Raw genomic sequence first — 20,380 nt, forward strand, 5'->3', positions numbered from 1 at the left:
TTTGAGCAGGGGGTTGGAGTAGATGATCTCCTGAGGTCCCTTCCAACTGTGATATTCTGTGATTCTATGTTCTTGAAAAGGATTTGATTAGCTACAGAGTTTCTCAGGACCTGCTTCAAGACCAACTGTAATGGAGAAGGACTCAAAGACCCCACTCCATTATAGACAGGACTAGGCTAGAAGAAGATCTTAAACTCCTGCAAAAGTGGGAAACAGATATGTCATTTGACATTCTAAAATGTTACTATTTCCCATCTAACATAATCCTTTTGCATGGGTTTACCTGCATTTCAAATCAATATTCATTATTTTAAAGGTTGAGAGAAGCTAGTAGCTGTAAACGACAAATTGAATGTGTTTAATCTAGTGGAAGAGGGACATGATATTAATTTTGTTATTTTAGCAGTGTTGCACAAAAATCACAGAGCTGGTCTCCTCTGCTGTCTAGAACAACGAGAACTTTGACTCTGTTTTAATAATTAGTAATGGAAAACCAAAACTTCTAGGTTTGCCATTTCAAACAGAAATTTTGTTTTTAAACTGATCGTGTGGTATAACAATATGGCAGTTAATGTCTATTAGGGCTTCAGGGATGGAAGGAAGAAGCAGCATTCCCATAAAAAAAAATTTGGGGAGGAGAGTTATAGTCTGGTCTTCTGATGCTTTTGACAAGCTACCTGGAATGATGGCTGATTAGGCCTAAGAATCTGAGCTTTGGCATTCAAGCACTTGCAAGGGGTTTGACGGTCTCTCGCTGTATAAGACGACTAATGCCATCAGTGAGATGTACCTTCATGCATTTTTCTTACCTAATGGCAAGTTGATGTATTTTCTTTTCCTGGGTGTGTTTGGGCTAGGTGCTTCTCTTTTGTTATACTTTCCCGCAGTAAAAGGAGAGGTGCTTAAAAAGAGGGGCATTTCTGGGAGTGAATAAAGAGCACATTAGAAGGGTTTGAAAGCCATGGAGTCTCATCTTCCCCCTTTGGCTCTCCCATATGCTCTGAAAAGGAGGAGAGAGAGGACTAGGATCTGCTGGACTCCATGTTATGAGAGCTTTTGAGTTGGAGGAGCAGTTGTCATCTGGCATGATTCTCCAGGATCTGACTAAGACAAATGAGTGGAGACAGTTTTTAATATAGAAACAGTTTGGCATTCTAAGAGTTTTATACTTTTTCTACCAAAGTAAGTATTACATATAATTTTAAAAAGGACAGCCCCCCCCCCCCCCCCCGCTTACTAGAACAACAGATTGGTGGAGAGCTGAGCAGATAATAGACCTTTCAGTTCACCAGCAATTCTGAAAAATTGGGGAAAAAGTAGTTTTGAAATTTTTTGGTGAACCAAAAAGTAAAATAAATAAATACAAGTTTTAGATGGAAGGAAGTGTTTCATTTTAATTTTGAGTCTTTTAAAACCTTTTAAAAAGAAAATTAAAGAATTTCAAAACAGTCATTTCACAAATAGAAAAATTAAAATTTTCTTTTGAAAATGTTGACACACAACCTTTTGATTTTTTTGGAAATTTTTAAAGGTGTTTTTACCTAAATGATTCAGTGAAATTGACATGCATTTGCAAAATGCTTCAGTGACCTCATCACAGTTTTAATCAAAAATTTCATCCATCTCTATACTGGTGGTTTAAAAATGCTAGTCATCTTATTCTGTAAAGTGCTGTACAGCGTTAGTGTGGATACTGAATAGCCCAGTTGTACATCCTTCTCATTAATGGAATATATAGTGCACATGTGGCATACTGGGTGTTGTGCTATTCTCCCAAAAAGCATATAATGACTTTTCCATTACTGGTGTAGTTGTAATTCTGAAATATAATGGAATTTTGAATGGTCCTGTAGTGTAGTTAAAAAGCTCTTTTAGCAACCACTGCACAAAATAACATTCTCACAGATCTATTAAAATGCCTGTTGCCTAATGGTAAAATGAGCGAGTATTGGATTTTCAAAGTAACGATTAAAGTGGTAGCAGTTGGCAGCAATAACCATGTAAAGATTTTAAAAATACTTTTGTTCTCAACATTTTGATGATTATTATAAATGTACATGAATCTCAAATGAATGTGTGGCTGTGGATAATCTGCAGGTTCCTTAACCAGTAGAACAGACTTAAGTTTATAAATTGGCTTTGGGAGGAATATGCAAGTATCTAGTAAACTCGGAATACTTCCTTAGAATTTGTCGAATCATCAATTTTTTGTAACTGAGTTTCCACCACAAATGTTTCATGATCTTCCATTGATCTGCAGTAATTAAACCTAATCCTAGTTTAGATGGTAAAAGCCTCGCTCCTTTGAATAAGGATTTTCTAACTCCTGTGGTCTTTTTATATATGAGATCACTTTTCTCTTTAGTGCCATGGCTCATAAGGATTATTGTTGTTAAATATGTACATATAGTTCTGTAGGGATGCATGGCACCTCAGGGAGGAAAACTAAGATGTGTACAAAAACAGAAGTTTTTTTAAAGAACTGGGCATATAGTAAGAAAACCATGAGATCCTCAAACTAGAGGAGTTGTCAAATGCTGACAAAGTACTTTAGTAGATGGGATCCCTCACACAGACAGTAGTTGTCAGTTCTTGACTAACTAGAATATGGTTATGGTATCTTGGTATTCTCAAATAGCTGAATCAAACTTCTGTGTACAGACTTTTGCATTTGGAGGCAGATAAGCAGTCTAGGTTACTTACTGGTGAATGCAAATAAGCTGAATTCTAAACCAGAGGTTCTCAAACTGGTAGTCCACGGACCACAGTGTTCCATGAGCTCCATTCAGGTGGTCCGCGGATAGTTCCCTCTACGGTGAGTGCCTGGGTGGCCACACACAAGAGAATGAAGGGCCGTCCACCTAACTGGTGAAGCCACACAGTGTGGCTGCGGCTGCCGGGGAGAGACGGCCCTCCTTCCCAGCCTCAGCTCTGTGGCGGCTGTGGCAGGGGAGAGACCTTTCTCCTTCCCAGCCCCAGCTCGGGGCTACTGCGGTGGGAGAGAAAGGGAGAGACCCCCCCACCTTCTTAGCAGCCCCAGCTCGGAGGCTGCTGCGGTGGAGGAGAGAGGGCACATCCATCAAATCAGAAAGGTAAGACTACTGTTGTTAAAATATGAGTTGTGTGCTTTTATTTGTAGAACAAAAAACCGTTTATTATTAAGGGTTTTTTTAATATTGTGCTTTTATCCAAAGCACTTTACAATAGTTAGCTAACAGTACAGACAACATTTGGAAAGATCATTAAGTGGTCCGCTGAGACCCTCAGCAATTTTCAAGTGGTCCACAAAAAAAATAAGTTCGAGAACCACTGTACTAAACCATTTGTGTACTGTAATATAGGACAAAGGAGGGGTAAAAGCAATCGGACATAGCTGTAAATTGGACATGTGATAAGGGCCAGTAGACAAACCTTAAACTCATTTAAAAAGGCAGGTTTTTTCCCTGTACAAATGAATCTATCCGCTGTTTAGGAGGTGCACATATAGGTATGGGTATGTATATGGTATATTGTATTATGTATATGTTCATATTCATATACACATCAGGTGTCCCATTTATCAGCACCAGCATTCTATATAAAACAAAAACTCTAACATATGGACAATAAAATATGGCTAAAATGCTTCTCCTGTCTGTTCAAGATGGAGAGAACCAGCTATATTAGCTATGTGATTTAGCCCTGGTGGTAGTGTAACCCACACACCTCCTGGGTGTGGTGTTCTGTCCCATCTAGTGGCACCGAGACCACTTAACAAGAGAGATAAAATGAGTCTGCTCTACAGCATTAGTTAACATCCAGTTGGCTTTTAGCACATGTGGTAGAAGCTCATGCACTAAGCTCCAGAGGTCCCCGGTGGTGACCAGAGTCTGTCAGCGTTCCAGTAGCACCTGCCCAGCCGGGATTTCCCCTGTTATGAACCTAGTGGCAGACTCTTGGGCACTTCATGCATTTCAGCCATCATGTTTAAAGGTGTGTGACTGGGATTGGGAGCAGAACCAGAGAACAGTCACTCTTGGCAGTGTGCTCCCCCAAGGCAAATTGAATATTCCTGTTTGTGTCCTATTGTAAATTAATGCTACTCTTTGCACCATTAATTTCTCATCCATGGCTTCTTGCCTATGTGTTTGAGGATTACTTCAGGGTCAACATGATCTGAAAACTAATGGCAGCATATCAATGCTGAGGAGTATCTGGAAGGAATGTGGTGAGCATGTTACCATGTATTCCTTAAGATCTGCACGGTTTGGGTCTAACGTAGCCCCCACATCACTAGAGTAGATGGTCCTGATCAAAAGACTACTGAAGTCAATTGAAAGACTCCCTTTGACTTCTATTGGGTTTGCATCAGGCCTGATGTGGTTAAAAAGCCTGATTCATGTAGAAGAATCTACTGGGTCAGCATACGGACTTTTGTTGATCCAAACATTATGAGCTTCATGCAAGAATTATGGGTGAAATTCTGTGTCATGTATTATGCAGGACTCTATGATCCTAATGGTCCCTTCTGACTTTAAAATCTGTTAATCTACTCCATTCTTCTTTTGCCACAGATTTGTCCAGAGGTGGTGAGCACTGGGTCAACCCTAACTCTGCAACAAGCTTGGCGAATTTAAGCTTGGTGTGAGATTATTAAAGGTAGTTTATGGTGGCTGCAGTTCAAAACATGTTCGTGAATAAATAATTTCTTAAGGGCCTAAAAGCTGATGTAAATTGTTTCAGGTTAGTGTTTAATTCTGAGGACACATGTAAAATACAAAAAGCTTCAAGTAGGATCTTACTCCAGAAGGTAAAATATGAAGGTTTTTCTAATTATGTGATACACAAGGATTTTAGTACTAATGTTTATCACTTTATTTTTCAGAAGTAAAGTGAAGTTACTGGAAGAACTCTAATAAGCTCTGTAGTTAGTAATCAGTTAGTCCATCCTTAATATGGGCAATATACATTTGTCTTCAAATTGAAATGTGAAGAACGATATTTAGGACAATGCCTAAGTTAATTAGAGTTGCTTGGAACGATACTAGATTATAGTTGTATCTCATTATTTCTCATCTACATCTTTTCAAACATCTGATGGAACATGAAACTAGAGTTTAGAACTGTGCAATATGAGGTTCAGCAAAATTCTCAAATCTGTTTTCCTTTTTCGTGCTTGTAAATTGCATCTCCAGATAAGCCTGATGGAAAGATGAATCTGTCAGTTAAATCTGTGGTGTAGGATACTTCATGAGCACAAATTCTAATCTTACATTCTGAGCATGAGTGTAACAAAGACTGTAGCACAGAAAATTAGAGGTGAACTTGTTTTTTCTTTATTCTTGATTATAGAGTTCAGCACTTGCACTGTTCTATTCACTAAAAACCCTATAATCACCCTGTGTGCTTCCTTTTTATGCTCACCCACTACTCAATTAGCAACACATTAAACTCTACACCTGCAGTGCCTTTATTCCGCACTGTAGCTTTTAACCCCCCTACATCTACATAATTATAAAAGGGCCTGTGGATCACTTGACTTTGGGCAATTAAAATGATGGTACAATTTATTTATATAAATAAAACTTTTATGATTTGTCATCTTTTAAAATCAATTTGCAAAAGAAAAATGAGATGTTTGTTGGCTGTTCAAGATAAAGATTGAAAGTTACAATGATTTCCTGATTAGAGCTTGTCAAGGTTCCTCCCCCACTCTGAACTCTAGGGTACAGATGTGGGGACCTGCATGAAAAAAACCTCCTAAGCTTATCTTTACCAGCTTAGGTCAAAACTTCCCCAAGGTACAAAATATTCCACCCTTTGTCCTTGGATTGGCCGCTACCACCACCAAACAAATACTGGTTACTGGGGAAGAGCTGTTTGGACACGTCTTTCCCCCCAAAATACTTCCCAAAACCTTGCACCCCACTTCCTGGACAAGGTTTGGTAAAAAGCCTCACCAATTTGCCTAGGTGACTACAGACCCAGACCCTTGGATCTTAAGAACAATGAACAATCCTCCCAACACTTGCACCCCCCCTTTCCAGGGAAATGTTGGATAAAAAGCCTCACCAATTTGCATAGGTGACCACAGACCCAAACCCTTGGCTCTGAGAACAATGAAAAAGCATTCAGTTTTCTTACAAGAAGACTTTTAATAGAAATAGAAGTAAATAGAAATAAAAAAAATCCCCCCTGTAAAATCAGGATGGTAAATACTTTACAGGGTAATTAGATTCAAAACATAGAGAACCCCTCTAGGCAAAACCTTAAGTTACAAAAAAGATACACAGACAGAAATAGTTATTCTATTCAGCACAATTCTTTTCTCAGCCATTTAAAGAAATCATAATCTAACACGTACCTAGCTAGATTACTTACTAAAAGTTCTAAGGCTTCATTCCTGGTCTATCCCCCGCAAAGACAAAATATAGACAGACACACATACCCTTTGTTTCTCTCCCTCCTCCCAGCTTTTGAAATTATCTTGTCTCCTCATTGGTCATTTTGGTCAGGTGCCAGCGAGGTTACCTTTAGCTTCTTAACCCTTTACAGGTGAGAGGAGATTTCCTCTGGCCAGGAGGGATTTTACAGGGGTTTACCCTTCCCTTTATATTTATGACACGCCCCCCAAATCTCAGCTAGGGTGAAACACTGGCTGGGATTTCTTCCTGGAGCTCTAGGAAAAACAGAGTTAATAAGACACATGCATCTCTAAATATACTACCAAGTACATAAAGACTAACAATATTTTCTACATCTCAAGGACGATTTTAACCAGTTGATTCTGGGAAACTTTCACGGGAGAGTGCATCAGCCACTTTGTTAGAAGCTCCTGAGATGTGTTGGATGTCAAAATCAAAATCTTGGAGAGCTAAACTCCACCGAAGAAGTTTTTTGCTATTTTCTTTGACCGTGTGAAGCCACTTCAGTGCAGCATGGTCGGTTTGCAGGTGGAAACGCCGTCCCCAAACATATGGGCGTAGCTTTTCCAGAGCGTAGACAATGGCGTAACATTCTTTTTCAGTGACTGACCAGTGGCTTTCCCTCTCAGACAGTTTTTTGCTGAGAAACACTACAGGGTGGAATTCTTGATCAGGTCCTTTCTGCATTAAAACTGCTCCCACACCACGCTCGGACGCATCTGTGGTTACTAGGAACGGTTTGTCAAAGTCTGGGGCCCTTAGTACAGGGTCAGACATGAGTGTCGCTTTAAGCTTGGTAAAGGCCTTCTGACACTTTTCGGTCCACTGAACCGCATTTGGCTGTTTCTTTTTGGTTAGGTCTGTCAGTGGGGCGGCGATTTGGCTGTAGTGCGGTACAAATCGTCTGTAATAACCGGCCAAGCCTAAGAAGGATTGAACCTGTTTCTTTGACTTTGGGACAGGCCACTTTTGGATAGCATCCACTTTGGCCTGTAGGGGGCTGATAGTTCCTTGACCCACCTGGTGTCCAAGGTAAGTCACTCTGTTTAGGCCTATTTGACACTTCTTAGCCTTAACAGTTAGTCCTGCCTCCCTTATGCGCTCAAGGACTTTTTGTAGATGTTCCAGGTGGTCTGCCCAGGAATCCGAAAATATGGCCACATCGTCAAGGTAGGCGACTGCATATTCTCCTAATCCTGCTAGGAGACCATCTACAAGTCTTTGGAAGGTGGCGGGTGCATTTCGCAGCCCGAAAGGGAGTACATTAAATTCATACAGCCCGAGATGTGTGGTGAAGGCTGACCTTTCCTTGGCAGATTCATCTAGCGGTACCTGCCAGTACCCCTTGGTTAAGTCCAAGGTAGAGATGAACTGGGCCCGTCCCAGTTTCTCTAATAGTTCATCTGTGCGTGGCATTGGATAGTTGTCTGGGCGAGTTACAGCATTTAGCTTACGGTAGTCCACGCAAAAACGTATTTCCCCATCTGGTTTGGGAACTAGAACCACTGGAGATGCCCATGCACTTTCAGAGGGGCGGATTACACCCATCTGTAACATATCCCGGATCTCCCGTTCTATAGCAGTTTTAGCTTGAGGAGACACCCGGTAAGGTTGGACTCTAATTGGGCGAGCATTACCTGTGTCAATGGAGTGGTATGCCCGTTCAGTCAGTCCTGGGGTGGCTGAGAACGTTGGCGCGTAGGTACAGATGTGGGGACCTGCATGAAAAAAACCTCCTAAGCTTATCTTTACCAGCTTAGGTCAAAACTTCCCCAAGGTACAAAATATTCCACCCTTTGTCCTTGGATTGGCCGCTACCACCACCAAACAAATACTGGTTACTGGGGAAGAGCTGTTTGGACACGTCTTTCCCCCCAAAATACTTCCCAAAACCTTGCACCCCACTTCCTGGACAAGGTTTGGTAAAAAGCCTCACCAATTTGCCTAGGTGACTACAGACCCAGACCCTTGGATCTTAAGAACAATGAACAATCCTCCCAACACTTGCACCCCCCCTTTCCAGGGAAATGTTGGATAAAAAGCCTCACCAATTTGCATAGGTGACCACAGACCCAAACCCTTGGCTCTGAGAACAATGAAAAAGCATTCAGTTTTCTTACAAGAAGACTTTTAATAGAAATAGAAGTAAATAGAAATAAAAAAAATCCCCCCTGTAAAATCAGGATGGTAAATACTTTACAGGGTAATTAGATTCAAAACATAGAGAACCCCTCTAGGCAAAACCTTAAGTTACAAAAAAGATACACAGACAGAAATAGTTATTCTATTCAGCACAATTCTTTTCTCAGCCATTTAAAGAAATCATAATCTAACACGTACCTAGCTAGATTACTTACTAAAAGTTCTAAGGCTTCATTCCTGGTCTATCCCCCGCAAAGACAAAATATAGACAGACACACATACCCTTTGTTTCTCTCCCTCCTCCCAGCTTTTGAAATTATCTTGTCTCCTCATTGGTCATTTTGGTCAGGTGCCAGCGAGGTTACCTTTAGCTTCTTAACCCTTTACAGGTGAGAGGAGATTTCCTCTGGCCAGGAGGGATTTTACAGGGGTTTACCCTTCCCTTTATATTTATGACAGAGCTTAAGGTTGAAATTGGGGTGTCTGTTTTTATGTTTAAGCCTTTAGCCAAAGTAACTTCCTGTTTCTGTTTTGTTCAGTTATAGATAACTTAAGCTCATTTCTAAAAATATTTATCTGAATTAGAAAACAGATATGTGAAAGGGCGAGACGCTTTTTTGAGATGTACGAAAGTATTCTTTTGTCTAGAAATCATTTCCTTTTTATATTTCATTGAGAACCATCATTATTTTGTTCCACATTATGAAGTGGACATTTACGTGTATTAAAATGGAGAATAGAGGGAAAGGGGAGCATAAAAAAACCCTAAATATGTGTGGGCTTGGGGGTGGGGTCTTTAACTTGCATGGTGACAGAAGGCATTTGTTTTAGTTTGTACTCTCTCCTGCTTCCTTTTAGCAGAGGCCTGGAATCTGAGACAATATTGTTGAAATAAAGAGACACAGGAATAATTATTTGAAACAGGGGCAGGGCTAGCTTAAAGTGTCCCCAGTTTGTTCAGTCCTTTCATCTGAGAGAAAAGAAGCCCCTTCATTCAGAAGAAACTGAAATGTTTTAGAACTTGAAATGTAGACTCTTTGGGGCAGGTAAATATCTTCATATGTGTTTGCACAACACCTTGCACAAGTTCATCAGAATTCGAGAGTTAACATAATATAAATCTAAGATGATGATTGATGATGTTATAGTCAGTGTCACCAAACTGCACTGTGTAACAGTTTTACAAGTTCCCTTTGTTGGCGTGCAACCATTAAGTCTTTGAGGAAACACTGTGTTTTGTGATTTTTTGTTTTGTTTCTCTTTAGGAAGTTGTTTAAGCAGCAGGAGAGTTTGCTATCCATTTTAATCCCTTGAAGTACAGTGAATTGTTGAGGCAGAATTGCTCACTGGGGAACTGGGCATTAGTGTTTTGTCTGAGATTCCCTGAAAAGGGCATTGCCTGTATGCTGTTTCTGACCACTTGTGTTAAAGGACTGGTGTAGATAGTATCAATTAACAAGTTATACTAAGACAATGCCCAGACCCCATGTCACCAATTTCTTCTCAAAGGAGAAATTAACCTACGAAGTCCTGTGATCTGCTATGTATTGACAGGGGAGAAACAAGAATAATGTACCCAAACTACAATTTCAGAGTTGAGCAACTCTAAACTTTGGAAGACACTTGGCCTCAAGCCACAAAGCTTGAATCCATTTCTGATTATAATTGTATTGCATTTGGCACATCATTCTGAGTCTAGTAATGATGACAGCCATATTAGTAATTTTTAAAAAAAAATCCTGTGTTTTGAAACTGTTCACTTACTGTCACTATAAGATCCCTGAGGCACAAGACTGTAAGAAAGGTCCAGCCAGTTTTAATACTGGTTTAACAATATAAAGATAATTTTAACACTTTGCACTTTGTTCAGTCTTCACCAAAACATTGTGCTCTACAGCAGCACCAGAGAGAGGTTCCGTTAAGTGCTATATCCTCAAAATGTGGGCTTGGAATTTGGAGGGTGAGTCCAAATATGGACTGCATACCAAGTGTGAATCATGTCAGCCTCTTACTTTGTGGCAGTGGGAGGTGCTGTACTCACTTTTCATAGTTGACATGGCAGAAGTGAATTTTAGGGGGACATAGATTGGCACAGAGACAGGACTGGGAGACATAAACAAAAGGTGTCAAATCTAGCAATGACGGAGTGGAGGGATGCGGGAGAGCATGAAAATAGACAAGTATGATGATTCTTGGGATACCCAGGACTGAGTCACCTTGTTGCTCCCCACAACTCCAGGAAAAACAAGTCTTGGTTGAGCTTAACTTGGTGTCAACTCTCTGACTCCCACCCAATGTCCTCAGGGCTATGTCAGCCCTTACTTTTTGCCTAGCAGGTTAGCAATAGGTGCACCTCAGACCCCAAGTGCCATTTAAAGCATTCCCCTATAGTGTCCAGACCCTTATCCACTGAACACTCACAGTAATACCTGGTCTGCTGTGTTCAAGGGCACAGTGCCCATATCAGCTTTTATGATGCAATTGAGGATCAGCTTCTTGTATAATATCACAGCACTGAGATATATCTATAGTGAAAACAACATTTATTATCCAAGTTACAGGATTTCAGTGAGTGTGAGAAAGGATAATGGAAACAGAAGGGTTACATATAAAACCAAAACATCCCATAGATATTGTAACCTTCAGTGGGTGCAAAGGATAAAAGATTCCCATGACAACAGACACATTCACAAAAGCATCAAACTATCAGGTGCTCCAAATACTGGCAATTTCAGCCATCTTGATTGAAAGAACTAAACCACTTACTGGTAACTTCAAACTACATTTAAGAAGACAGCAGGAAAAACAATCAGTCCAATGTGCTGTCTCAATGAGCTTTTATCAAGGACACACAAATGCATAATGGTCATGCAATCCACAGCTAGAAAAATTAAGTACCAAGCTAGATGCAGTCAGGGATAGCACCTGTTAGCTCTCGGGATTACATCCTAACTCATCTGAACCTTCATTCCCAGGGAGGAAAATTGAAAAACAAACAAATAACTGTTTCCCCAAACCATTACTGTAGCTTACAAACTCCCAACGGTATTCTAGGTCTGTATTAGAATCAGAGATGCCACATCCATTTAAAAAGAACAAATAGATAACCCAAATGAAGTATACTTCTAAAATACATGTAATGAAATGATCAGTTCTCCATCATAACAAAACTGACCTTGGCATTTATCGTTTAACTTTCTCCTCTCCTCTCTTTCTGTTAGCCTGATTTGTTGTCTTGAAAACTGGGACTCAGTTTTTTCTTTTTTTTCCTGGCAATGCTTCTCTGGGGCAAGACTTCCCCCCACTTTCTTTGCTGCTGCAGAGACTCCCTTCCTAGTGGAACTGGTATGGTACCTGATACTAGGAAGCCACCCTATGGGTGTGCATTCCATGCATAACATGGCTATGATTTTGGAGGTGGCACACTAGGCTCTGGTGTGCACTGAGGGGACCAATACAGGCTATTGGAGGGGCAGGGCTAGTACCAGCTGTCTGCAGCTATTTTCCGGCTGCGGTGGGGGAGAGGGGAGGGGTGTGATGGATTTCTGCTCTGCTACAAAATAGAATGATGCCATCTTGTTGTGTGCACTGCTGTAGATTTGGAGCTTACATTGGATATCAACATATGTCATTTTATCATTTAGAAATGGGAATGGCATAACAAACTACAATTAAAATGAAAAGTTGGCATTTGTTTTTCATATGTCATACTATGCAAATGTATATGTATATAGAACGGATGGTGTCATATAAAGGTTGTTTTGGTATGAATTTGTGGTGAGTGTATTAATCACATGTGATGAAGCCCATACATGAGTTATGCAGATTGTCCTAACTGAGCGCTTAGAAAACATATCCTGTATGTATCTTGTATTGTGATGACCTAAAATGGCGCTTCTCTACCCCCTAAAAAAGTCAAAACTTTAAAGTGTTTTATGGCAGGGGCTTTTAGTACTAAGAAATGTGTGCTATTTCAGAGCAGCAGGGAAGTTCCCTTCTTAGTCCCAAAAGCCTTAGGGCGCACCAGGACAATAGCAATGTTAGATTATTTTCTAGAAAGGTAGATTAATGGGCAGAGGCAATGCGAGGTGATTGAAGGTGCATGATAAAATTTTTCATGTTGGCTCTTCAACTTATCAGATAGACAAGTACACACACAGCTTTGTAACACTTACTCTTTGCACTGATGCATCAAAATAAGAGCTTATACAATCATACAACATAAGTCTTGACTGAAAATATTTTTCTCTCCTTATGGGAAAATATTAATGTTTAAAAGAACCCATTTTAAGTCAATATTGAAAGTTTTTGGCAGGGGCCCTTCCTTGTCCTCATAGGCAACTGAAGTGCTATAAAACAGTTAGTTTTACTATGTGTTTTTAATTAACCTAATTCCTCCTTCCTAAAACCACACACCATTTACAGTGAATTGTACTTGAGTTCCTCAGGCAGTTGAAATGGATATGGAAGGGAAAGTACAGCTTCAACTGAGATTTTTAAATCAGTAAAACAAAACAAAACAATTCCCAGTGGGGATTGGTGTGTCTCTATTTTGCAAAATTGCCTCTTGTGAGTTGGTGCCGAGATAAAACATCAGCAAACCCCAGCCAGGCAATCAGAACATGACTGTGGACAACCAGCATCCCCAGCCATGCTCCCATGAGAGCTGGGGCTTCCTATGAACACTGTTTTACTCTAGGGCTGTGTTACCTGTAAAGCCCCAGAGAGAAGATGATGAAATCCTGCCAGCAATAGTAGGGGAAAACAACCCTGATCTCAATGAAGTTCAGACATGATTTTTGCTCTGTCATTTTGAAGAATGGGCAAATCTTATTTTAACTGAGCACATTCACCCGAGCGCACACATGAGGAGTTGCTTAAGGATGGTGTTACTAAACCAGTTTGAACCCATGTTTAATGACCGTCTCATTTTCTGTCTACACACTGAACTTTTGGCCCAGTGAAGAATTAAGAGATGACAAAGGTAAAACATCACTTGTGCATTTGTTCTCCTCCTCCCTCTTCTGCTCTCTGCCTTTGTGAATCTATATTGAATAAAAAGCTTTTGAAAAGTGAAACTTCTAAAGTGATTTCAACATAGTTCCATTAATCTATTGCACTGAAGATCAGTGTGAATGTTAATTAAAAATGAGCATTTTGCTTTTAAAAAGCAACAAACAGATCAACAATCCTTTCTTCCTCCCTCTCCTTCCCGCTTCTCTCCCCTCTATAAGGCACTTTCCTCGGCAGAAGCCAGGACCTCATTTTACTCTGTTACAGAAATCTATGTGCTTTGTATTTAATGTTTTGGATTATTTCTCCTATTCTGAATTTCAATAATCAAAGTTGATTTTTAAAGACTAAGGTCTCAGTCTTGCTAATAGCTAAGCTCCCACTAACTTCAGTGGGTATAAGATTAAGTCCAAATTTATCTGGAATTTGTATATTAGATTGTGCTATTCACTGATTAGAGGCCACTGTCCAAATCATGTCCCCTTTGTTTACAATGGGATTACTTGCATGAGTAATCTTCAAGATACGTTGCTTGTGATATTGTATAGCTTTGCAGCCTTCTTGCTGTAGCTAATTTTTATCTTAAATTTTTGCAATAGTACTTTTGGTGCCTTAATCTAAATGACATTTTAAGCAGTTGCTGTTTGATCTAAAGCAGAAGTTATAATAACATTGGCAAGGGACATTAAGGACAATGACCCTAAATGAGACACCACTTGTGAAATATCATTTTTCCCAGTTGTGCCCTCCAATGTTCTTAAGAGTATGCCTTTCTCCAGTCACTGCATTGGCAACCAACAAGCTTCCCTTACTTATTTGCCAGTCTCTATGAGAGGAAAAAAAACATAGTCGTATAGAGCTGTGGGAAAATAGTGTACCATGATCAGTGGAACTGGAATCAGAGGGCCCATGTTCCCCGGAGGGGCTGTTATTGAGACAACACCCAGGGGAATAGCTGGAATTAGGCTGAAAGCAACTCAGCCATGTGCACAGAGCAGTCCACAGAGTTTAATAAAGTTCTGCTTGTTCAACTTAACCGGCATTTAGCTTCACTCTTTGCTGATGAAACAAAGAGCAGGACTGGGCCCCATGGTGACAGGGGAAGAACACAAATAGTGGGAGCTGTTGGAGTGCTAATCCATGCCATTCCACAGTGCCTGAGTTCTTCCAGCCCTTCAGGCAGGTAGAGAAACATACTTAGCTGGTTTTGCACACAGTCCATGGGAGAGAGGTGCACCTACCCAAGGAGTCAGCCAAATGGTGGTGGTGGTGGTGGTGGTGGCAGCATGCATGAGGGATGACAGCAGTGGAGGAAATTGTGTGGAACATCTTAGAAATGTCGTAGGACAAACTACCAAAACAATTTAATGTCAGGAAATTCAGGCTACTTAAGAGGTATGGGAAAATGTCTCATATTATACTGTTATAGAAGTCTCATATGAATGAATACATTTGCATTAATGCTTAGCTAGCTGAGTTGGAATATTGAACTTATGCCAGAAAATTCTAAGCCAGGCAACTAAAACAGTGAAGCCTTTTCTGCATACAAGCTTTTTTCTTTTGCAGCTCCTTAAACAACTCTAAACAAAAATAATGGTTAAAGTATATTCCCTTAGCATTGTCAAAGTTATCATCCGAGCAACATCTCTGAAGCAAGTAGGTGAATCAAAATGGCCAATGTTCATGCTACAGTGCAACAGTCCTATTTGTACCGCTCTGACATTAGGCATCCATTATTGTGATTCTTGTTTTCTCGTTAGTGGTTGTTGGTATTTATGCTCATAGTTCAATTAGATATGAAGTTTTGATCTTTTTATATGGGAATACTACTACCTATGGAAGAATTCAGAACAGTGTAGGCTAGTCCTAAACATAAGTATAAACTAGCATGTGTTGCATTTAAGTCCGGAATTGCCAAAGTTAAGATTGCCTGTTCATTCTTAAAACTGCCCTTTGTGCAGATACAAGGGATAGAGAATCCCATGCCATCATTTTCACAGGAACTGAGTCTAAGTTGGATGGTGTGTGGAGACTGACATAATTGTTCAGTATTTCCATACTTACTTAGTTAATGGACCTTTGCCTAATTCACTGCACGCCATTCAGTTTGTGTACTGAATAAGTGGGACATGATCCTTGTGATGGGGCAGAGTGGCCCCACACTGGTACTGCAGGGGTTAACCCTTCCTTTCTGGCAGAGGAAGCCCCACCCCGGAAGCCCTGCTGGGCATGCTCCAACTGGAGACTAGGTATAAAATCCTGCAAAGGTGCTCAGTCTGGGCTGACCACCAGAGGAGAAGGAGGCACGCCCGCCCGCCCGCCAGCCAGCTCCTGAGGAGGGACAGCCAATGCTCCAGGATCTTGGGGCCAGCCAAGCTGGGACGCACCCGGCCTCCCAGACGGAGGTCTCGACAGGAGGGGATGGACTGGAGGACCCCCCCTCACCCCGGAATGGAGAATACGACATTGAGGGTAGGAAGTGACCCAGGGGAACTTTAGAGACCAGCAGCATTAAAGCTTCACTGACACTCGGCGTATTGCGGGTGGATCCCCGCTGAGCCAAGCACGGGGGGAACCTCGCTAATAGGCGAGCCCTGGGTCGGGACCTGGTGGAGAGGGCGGGCCCGGGTCTCCCTACCAGTCCGACCATTGGGATACACTTCCCTGCCTGAGAGGGGGAAGGCTATGGACTCTGGCCATTGGGCCACACTGCCCTGATACGCGGGGCGAGTTGCATGGAGTCTGGCCATTGGGCCACACTTCCCTGTTATGTGGGGCGAGTTAGAGGGACTTTGGCCATTGGGCCACGCTGCCCTGATACTTGGGGCGTGACACGTGGACTCGGACTGTTAGGTCCCGCTATCCCGACCAAGGGGTGAGCAAGGGAAAACCGGCAATTGGGCCACATTGGGACGCCCCTAAAGGGACGGGCGTGGGAACTTAAGACTGGCGAGGCCCCGACACCTCATCCACCCCTGCCACATAGGGGCGCTGCGGTGCCAGACCTGTCACAACTGGTGGAGAATGCGGGCATTGATCAGGGCCTGAAGTAAGGACCCAGACACTCAGGATGGAAGCAGAAAAGCTACTGAAGTGGCTGCTGGACAACCAGCAGCAGCAGGCTGTGCAGCAGCAGCGACACACAGTTGCTCCAACAACTAGCTGTCTAACAGCAACCGCAAGCAGTGTGGCAGCAGGAGCAGCAGCAGCTGATTAATGAGCTGGCCACGCAACAGGAAGCCAGCCAGGAGTGGTTGTTCCAGCAGATGACGACGCAGTTAGGACATGCACCAAGTCCTTCCTTGGGAGCAGCCGGGGGCGGGGCTGGGGATGGCCTCAGAGGGCTACCGGTGTGCTTAAGCAAGATGGGGCCCGGAGATGACCCCGAAGCCTTTCTCGAGACATTCGAGAGGGTTGCCACCGCCATCCAATGACTGCACCACATTGGGCCACTATACTAGCCCCCTACCTGACAGGCCCCGTGCAAGCCACTTATCGTAACCTTGACCCCCAGGAGGCGTTGGACTATTCCAAAGTCAAGGCAGCCATCTTAGACCAAACTGGCATCAGTCCCGAGACTTACTGCCAGCGACTCTGCCGAGAACGATACATACCAGGGGCTAGACCACGAGTCATGGTACAACGAATCCGTGACCTCTGTTGGAGGTGGCTTGAGCCAGAACACTGAACGAGTGTTCAAGTAGCCGAGACGGTGGCTCTGAACAATTCCTGCAGACCCTCCCTATGGGGGAGAGGGAGTGGGTGCAGCGGGACCGCCTGAAGACCCTTATGGAGGCAACCTTGCTAATGGAGGATTACCTGTTCATGGAGGGAGAGTAGAAGGCCAGCTCGAAAGGGGGGATCTCAGGCGGATGGAACCCAGCCCCGGGAAGGGGGGGCCATAAGGCGGAGTGGGGGAGCCCCTGTTCATATGCCCAACCCTCAGGGACCCCACCGACCCGCGCTGCGAGGGATCCCCCAGGGTGAACCCCATGTGGAGCCAAGATGACTTGTTGAGAAGACAGAGTATCCCTCAGGACACCCCACCCGGAGAAGGAAAACGGGAGCGGTGTTATTATTGCGGACAGGCAGGGCATTTCCAGAGGGAATGCCCGTACATGGATTGTAATTATGGACAGGTTTGGGCTGCCAGTCAACTAGCCCGGAGGTGGGAACCGGGTAAGATCCTTGTACCAGTGAGAGTGGATGGGATGCCGACCATGGCCTTGGTAGACTCCGGGTGTAGCTAGTCAGTCAACCGGGTGGGGCTGGTAGAACCCATTGGCCCCAGGGGGACCCCCATATGCCTGAAGTGTATCCATGGAGATGTGAAGCCCTATCCCACTGTCTAGGTGTGGCTCGAGACTGTGCAGCAGGGAGGGCGGTGCCTGGTTGGGGTGGCTCCAAAGCTAGCTTACCCGGTGATTCTGGGCTGCGACTGGCCAGGCTTCACTGAACTCCTGAAAGAGTGGGGTTCCCGACCGGCGCGGCCAAGAGGGGGGCGGGCCAAAAGACTGGGGTTACTAAGCCAAGCCACACCAGACACCCCCCTGGAGGGGCCCTCAGAGAATCCCAAGCTAGACAAAGGAGGCCAGGCCTTGACGGAGAACCGGGTGAGGGAAAGCCAGAGATGGCTGGATATCGATGCTGATTTCCTAGAAGCACAAAGGGGGGACACCACCTTCAGCTGGGCCTGGGAACAAGTGACAGGTGCCTCGGGGCAGGAAGACCCGCCCGACACCAGCAGCAAGGCCCCCGCTTTGAGATCCATAATACCTACTCTATCAGGTGGTCCAGGAACCCTGGACGAAGGAAGAACTGCACCAATTGTTGGTCCCGAGGCGGTTCCGGCGGAACTTGCTCCACTTGGCTTACTCCGTACCTTGGGTCGGGCATCTGGGGAGGGAGAAAACACTACAACGTGTAGCCCAGAGGTTCTTCTGGCCAGGCATTCATCAGGAGGTGCGCCTCTTGTCCAGAGTGCCAGAAGGCCAGCCCGAAGGGGGTACCGAAAGCCCCCCTTGTGTCCATGCCGGTGATGGGGAACACCTTATGAGCGGATTGGCCTGGACTTGGTGGGACCCTTGTAAAAGAGCAGTTCAGGCCACAAGCACATCCTGGTCATGGTTGACTATGCAACCCGGTACCCAGAGGCAGTACCATTACAGTCCACCACGGCCCCAATCATCACCAACAAGCAGATCTTCACTCGGGTCGGCCTGCCATGGAAGATACTGACAGACCAAGGGACTAACGTGACCTCTAGATTGATGGCGGAATTATGCCATCTGCTGAATATCCATGCACTGAAGACCTCCCTCTACCACCCTCAGATGGATGGGTTGGTAGAGAAATTTAATGGCACCCTGAAAGCCATGCTGAGAAAGTTTGTGGATGACGATCCCCGGCACTGGGATAAGCTACTCGCAGCACTCCTCTTTGCCGTGAGAGAGGTACCACAGGCATCCACAGGGTTCTCCCCTTTTGAACTCCTCTACAGGAGGAGACCCCAGGGAATAGTAGATCTCCTGAAAGAAACGTGGGAAGAGCAGGAGACCTGAGTCAGAGGATCCATTCAATATATCCTCCAACTACGGGAATGGCTACACACGTTGGGAGCCTGGGCATGGGAGAACCTGATGAAAGCCTGGACCACACTGCCGTGATACTCGGGGCGAGTTATATGGACTCTGGCCATTGGGCCACACTGCCCTGATACTTGGGGCGCGACACATGGACTCAGACTGTTAGGTCCTCCAACCAAGGGGCGAGCATGGGGAAACCGGCCATTGAGCCACATTGGGACGCCCTTAAAGGGACGGGTATGGGAACTTAAGAGTGGTGAGGCCCCGACACCTCATCCACCCCTGCCACAAAGGGGCGCTGCGGTGCCGGACCCATCACAACCCTCTTAAAATATTAGTCTTTGCCTCTAGAATGAATTGCAAATTAGTGTTAAGTGAACCTCAACAGATGTTCTGGGCATCAACAGGCAGGATTTATACTCAATCATAATTTAATCTATTCAAAATTTTTTCATGGTTTTCTACCCTGTCTGTCTTTCCAAACACAACTGTTCTTGAACCTCTCCCTTTTGCAAAAATCATATTGGCAAGATTCCTGTCTCTTGCTACCAAAAGCAGCAGCTGGACCTAAGGAGGGATTACACTCTTGGGAGTTCTGCATTACAAAAATAGAATTCTGAATTACTAATATTGTTGCATCTTTTCTTGAATGCTACTCTGTAGATTTTACTTTTTGAGGTGACAAACATGTTAGGTTGGCAGACAGAGGGATAAGATATATGGATATATGCAATACATTTCTGATGTGTCCCTTGCTCACAGTCAAGAATTATATCTAAATTATACCTCTTAGATAATTTATCGTTTGGGATTCATTTGAAAAGGCTAAAGAATGTAACACTAACATGCCATTTTAGACTCCATAGGTAAAATTAATGATATGCAGTAGTGATTATTGAGATTGTGGTAGTGATCACTAGCTTTCTAAATACAGACAACAAAAATATATGTTTTCCTCTGGGCGCACGTGTTTGCGTAGAGAAATATAAATGCTGTGGTCATCGAGGTTTTGAAATGGAAGATTCTGGATTATGGTTTTAAAATTATCCATAGTCTTGTTAGGATTGGTTTTCAAGTTTTCACAGATTGTAGAGCAGAGTGGAGACAATTATGTCAGAGACATAGTGTTAGATCAGAATTCTGCTGGGGAGATGCCCTACCTTCCACAGACAGGCTTCTCTAGATTGCAATTTTGTACAAAAGGAGAAAGAAAAACAACTTTAGTTATGAATGCAA

General features: G+C 43.4%; 1 long non-coding RNA gene across 1 annotated transcript in view; it reads left to right on the forward strand.

Moving 5' to 3' along the window:
- The first annotated feature begins 4,586 nt into the window (after positions 1–4,586).
- Positions 4,587–20,380, forward strand: part of LOC122466505 — a 58,730-nt gene continuing 42,936 nt past the window's right edge. The window contains exon 1 of the long non-coding RNA XR_006292098.1: positions 4,587–4,638. This is a non-coding gene — a long non-coding RNA (uncharacterized LOC122466505). The remainder of the gene's footprint in view (positions 4,639–20,380) is intronic.

Source organism: Chelonia mydas, chromosome 7 (assembly GCF_015237465.2).
Source record: "Chelonia mydas isolate rCheMyd1 chromosome 7, rCheMyd1.pri.v2, whole genome shotgun sequence".
NCBI lineage: Eukaryota > Metazoa > Chordata > Testudines > Cheloniidae > Chelonia > Chelonia mydas.